The 5585-nt window shown below is 42.9% G+C and overlaps 2 protein-coding genes across 26 annotated transcripts in view; one reads left to right on the top strand and one right to left on the bottom strand.

The window, feature by feature from the left end:
- LOC116846577 overlaps positions 1-5585 on the bottom strand; it is a 248303-nt gene that overhangs the window by 73783 nt on the left and 168935 nt on the right. The gene's annotated exons all lie outside the window — the stretch shown is intronic.
- Positions 3848-5585, top strand: part of LOC116846578 — a 25070-nt gene continuing 23332 nt past the window's right edge. Inside the window, exons 1-2 of one of the 2 annotated variants that reach the window (XM_032820612.1) lie at positions 3848-4037; positions 4123-4242. The gene's annotated coding sequence lies outside the window, so the exon portion shown is untranslated. The remainder of the gene's footprint in view (positions 4038-4122; positions 4243-5585) is intronic. The other variant, XM_032820611.1, reaches the window with a different exon arrangement.

Raw genomic sequence — 5585 nt, 5'->3', positions numbered from 1 at the left:
TATATATATATATATATATATATATATATATATATATATATATAGCGTGCGGTTTGCGCAACGCGGTCGGGACGATATCGGGAGAAAGGGAGAAGGGAATTTTCGGTGACCATATAGTGCATTCTCCGAATCCGGTTTTGAAAGCCGAATGATGTCGATACGTGGCACCGGTTACACGACGTGTAGCCGAACAGGATGTCATTATGCGAAATATATTGACTCGCGCGTCAATTATGAACGGGTGGACGCTCCGAATTCGCGGCGAGTTTAAGTGAGCCTTTCGTCGCACGGTGAGGACGGACGGACGGGCGCAAAAATCACGGAATAAACTTTCCTTTCCCCGTGACGCTCCATTAAGATCATCCATTCCCTCCGAGAGATCTCGAACTAATTGTCGGGCCGCGTGACTGTTATTTTTTTCTCTTCCGCTTCCTATGGCGATCGCCATTATTATGGTTATCGTTGTATCTCCACCTAATTGCACTACAGCGCGCGCGCGAAATGTTAATTTCTATTAACTCACAGTTAATCGACACGGACGCGTGATCATTCACCGGCGCCCGACATCGCACGGCATTGCGAAATAACTCATTGTCCGTGGCGAGTGCAATACGTTAAACGTCAAAGTTCGGACTTACACAACAGATCCATCATACCGTGCTGCCGACCGATCTTTCCACGCGTGTCGTAACACAGATATCGTCCCGCTGCCTACACGGGTGATCGTTATGTCAAAGACAGGACATGTAACGCTCGAGCTTGCAGCGAGCCCTCGGGGAGAAAGGAGTCTTGGCCCATGGCGTTTTACATGCACCGTTCGGATTTTGACAGCCAATTTCGCTGACATATGTGTCGCACATGCGGCGGGAGCGACCGCGCCGCTGGCACAACTCTATGATCTAGAAAGGAAACTTTTCGGTCGTCCAGCCTCGACCGGATTCGATTTGGCCGCGGGGCATCCGCGAGAGAGCAAGGGAGGAGCGAGAGAGCGAGGGAGAGAGAAAGAGAGAGAGAGAGAGACACACAAACGGAGTTCGGTTCGGGTCCGGCCCGAGTGTATTTCGCAATTCGTTATACACTTCGCGCGTTTCCCTTACGCTCTACACTTCATGCGCCACGCCTGCTCACTTTCTATAGCGGAGGAGAGCACCGAGGAAAAAAAAAGATTGCGGTCGCTGGCGGTCGTGCGACGAACGGTGACGACACGTTCACCACCTTCGAGGCTGCTGCTGCCTACCTCCGTCGGATCCCACCGTCTCTCAGGTTCGGATCCCCGGTATTCACGATCTCGCTCGCCGAGTACGCCGACCGTTCTACATTCATCAAGTGTAGCCGGAGGTGCCGTGACAATTCGCAATCAAGTTCTCCCTCTTCAGATTCACGGAAAATTTTCAGACCTTGTTTTTGTGGCGAGAATCGAAAGATATCTTTAGGAACAATAAATAATATATTTTTCTAGAATATATTTTATAGAATTTAGATATTTCATCCATTTTTTTATGCAACTTTTTTACGCAAAAACTAGTGTGGCCTCGTGAAAAATCTGTGACTCGGAGAGTCATCCAGATCAATCAGATCCAGAATCAGATTTTCACGTTTTGTGGATACAGAGAATCTAAATATGTATTTAGATATATATTATCAGTATATTTCTCGAAATATATTTTTCCTATAGAATTTAGACGCTTATATCTTTTTATTTGAGTTCTACGCAAAAATTGGTCCCTGACATGGTCTTGTCAAAAATCTAGCTCGCGTAATCATCCAGATCTATTCCGACACACCTTGCACTGATTTAAGAGAGCGCTACGTCAATCAACTGCATGTGTATGCTAATTATCGTCGCACCTATATCGCCATCTCCGATTACACGGATCGATTCTGAATGCATCTGCGTTCGAAAGCGCCTTTTAATCTCGAGAGGATGTTTAGACGCGCCTCTCGAATTGCAAATCGTCCCGTATAAACGGCTTCCGGCCGGCCGACCACGGATATGGAAATAACCTGATGGATTTATACGGGAAGGGATCTGGGTGATGCATAATGCGCGCATCGATCGATGTCATTTCGTCGGGATTCAATAAACTATCCACTGTCAGCGCCGCTATCTGCGTTATTATCTCGTCGGGATTGGAATACGCGACATATCACGCGCATTGTCGCAGAGCTCGATCTCGTCCCGGCCGAATTGTGACTATTACGCACCGTGTAACGCGCGAAAAAGCTAGAGAAAGTAAAGGAGAAACGCGCCCCTCCCGTTCGTATTACGAATGCATGCGTAAGCGAAAAAGAACGGATGTTCGCTCCTAGCACGCTTTATGTTGCTTCTTGCGTGGGTTTTGTCGTACGTTAAGGTGTTTTTGCACGTAGAAGAGTTCCAAGTGTCTGAGCGTTGATTGGAATTTTAGACGCGTGTTAAATGCTTTGAGATGCGATCACTTTAGTGATAGTGAGAGGCCGATAAAAAAGCAATAAAAAAATAAAATGCGCACAGAGAGAACATTTTAGTTTCTTTTCTTCTATAATTTTTTTTCAAATTTTCCAGTAGTGCAGAAATAGAGAGTGTCAGTAAGATTTACCTTGCCAAAAAACACAGTAAATTTTTAACAGCATATTTCAACTTCTAAAACGTACAAATATAGCACATGAAATGAAAGGTTAATAATTTACTGCAAAATGTTGATTTACTCCTCGATTACAAGATTCTACACTGAGAGAAAAATTATCTTAAAATCAACAAATATTTCCTTGGTGGGTGCCATTAACATATTTACTTAAATCTACATTCTCTTTAATTAAATCAAATATTGTTTACTTGATTTAAATAAACAATATTTGATTTAAGCAAAGAGAATGTAGATTTAAGTAAATATGGCACCCACCAAGGAAATATTTATTGATTTTAAGATAATTTTTCTCTCAGTGTATATAATGGTTTTTACTATAAAGTTCTCTCCGCGTATATTTGCGTAAATATCAGTGGTTCACTTGCATCCTCTAAACGTTGTTAAGATCAAATAGAATCGATAAGCACACGGTCGGTAGAAGCGCGGAACTGAAGCTCAGTTGAATAATCGGGTCTGTGGGACTCAAGTGCACCTCTAATGGAAAACATCCTCTCTCTATTCGCTGGTACAATCAGACGAGCATTATCTGAAATCTATTTGTAGCATCTATCGTCTCTTTTCCCTGATATTTATAGATTCGTCATGTGTATTACTCCTTGTACAGTTACGAGGTAGCAAAGCCGGTCGGGGCACTCGGAATTAATCGGCGACTCACCTAGTAACGCGACAGCTAACAGTAACGGTTGTCGCGGCAGCCGCGGAAAAAGGAATACTTTACGATATCCGCGAGCTGACGTTGGAAATCGGCGTTGCAGATTGCAGACTTCTGACATTCCTTTTCAAGGACAAGGAAGGCGACAATCGTTCCCGGCGGGCGTTAGGTACCCATTCGCTGTTCCAGATCGAGCGCTCTAATGATTTTCCGCATCGATTCAGTTGCACGCTTTTTTTGCGATCGTGCGCTTGTAAATTTCCATTTGATTGAGATAGTGAGCGCTTGGAAGATAGAAAAGAGCCACGGATATTTGCGCAAACACGCACTCTCACTCTTCCTTATTGGCCCTCCACCTTATTACTTGAGTGAAAACGTTGACTTGACCCAAACTTTTGCACCGGCCCGCGAAAATGCGAAATTTTCTTCCGTCGAGCCGACCCTGCCTACGCGTGTGGTTCGCACTTTCCACATGCGAATAGTTGTGGGATCGGAGCAGTAGGCGTAATCGGCCGACGATGTCTCGGTGCACACACGCGGGAACACAACGGCGACGACGACAACGTCCGGCGACGCTGGAGGAGCGAGCGTGGTCGAGGCAAGAGGTATATCAAACGCAGGTAGGAGAGGTGTATACACCTCCTGCGAGTTTACGAGCTCCACGGCGAGCTCAACGAGCGGGCAGTTACCTTTCCGTTTCGAGACCGTGAGGATCTACCTCCCTCCATACTGCGGAGTTCGCCGATCACTACTTCTGGGTGAGTCTCGCGCGCGGTTTATGATCCACAAGATCTCGCGATTTTCGATGGCGTTAACTCGAGACGCGGACTGGCCCATTTACAGTGTCCGAACCCTTCGATGCTGGAGATCCTAAGAGCGCTTGTTGCATCCTGCGTGGAGTTCGCGAATTTTTCACGGAAGTGACTCGGTCTGCCGATCTTACCCGGTCGCACGCGATTAAGTGTGAGTAGTGCGGATAGTCCTGCGTCCGTTAAAGGGTTAAGAGGTTAACATCTTTCGCTACGAAGTTAACTTAATTTTGTAGTTTTCAATACGAAATTAAGGATACTAGAAAAACACTTGATATCTTTAAATATAGTAATTAAGTGAAATGGAGTATACCCACCAAAATGTCCAGCAACGAAAGGATTCGTTTTCGTTATTCAATTGCAATTTTTATTTTTAGAAAATTTATCGTGTATATATAGTTTTTTCTCCAAGTAAAAAGAGAGCGATCTGTTCTTAGCTAGTAATTGGCCAGGAATATTAGTTTCTGGCCAGTTTCTAACCAAATCTTTTTTTGTATACAATTCTGTCAAATAGTTTTCATTGTCCGATTCTACATTGTAAAATAATATATTTTTCTATTCAATATAAAAATAAGACAAAAATAAGAAGGTAGAGTTTTAGGTTAGAGTCTACATACACACACAAATTTATTATTCATTATTGAGATGATTGTAGCTTTATTTTTCATTTTATTATTAATTATTTTTAATTATCATTAATTTAATTATCATTTTTTCTCGCCTAGTTTTTGACCAGTAATTTGTCAAGTAACATTACTAGCATTTCCCGAGTTTTTAGAAAGAAAATCTTTATTAACTATTTATTAGCCATTTTTTATTGCCTAGTTTCTGATAAATATTTTCCAGTTTATTTTCTGAGCAGTAACTTCCAATAAATCCTAACCAGTATAAATTAGCAAGTTTCTATTTTTTTCTAAAATCCAGTTTCTTCTAAAAATATCTCTATTTGGGTTGTTACTCACATAACTAAGCATATCAATATAGATATGATTATAACGCAACTGATCTTTTTATAAAAATAAGATTTGTGGGTTATGGGAAACTATCTCGATGTTTTATTTGAGCCGTAGAGGTTGGCAATGACTCAAACAAAGGGCAAAACCGTTTCACGTTGCCCGAGCATTCAGAGCACTGCATTTTAATTTTCGCTTTGATAACTTTCACTGTTGGTCGCGATTTGTTTGATCGCGGCTGTGTTACGATGCAATCTGCAATCCGCGCGAGATACGCCGAGGGGCTCTTATGACAGAGTGAACGGTCGCATTAATGATTGTGTTGATGAGAATGACAACTGAGAATAACGGCGAAAGGATACAATCCGATATAATCGTAACGTGCAATTATCACGGTCAATCTCGAAGTCGACTGTGCTGGCCGCGTCGACACACACCTGACACATCGATGTTTACAATCTAGAAATGGGGACTCTTAGAAGAGATAACAGTGCCACTCACATTAGAAGTGATAATTACAGATGGTGCCGATAGTGTCGGGGGG

The sequence above is a fragment of the Odontomachus brunneus genome, unplaced genomic scaffold, assembly GCF_010583005.1.
Source record: "Odontomachus brunneus isolate Ranch 3 - 2012 unplaced genomic scaffold, Obru_v1 Obru_scaffold_066, whole genome shotgun sequence".
NCBI lineage: Eukaryota > Metazoa > Arthropoda > Insecta > Hymenoptera > Formicidae > Odontomachus > Odontomachus brunneus.
This window is presented reverse-complemented; position numbering and strand designations above follow the sequence as displayed.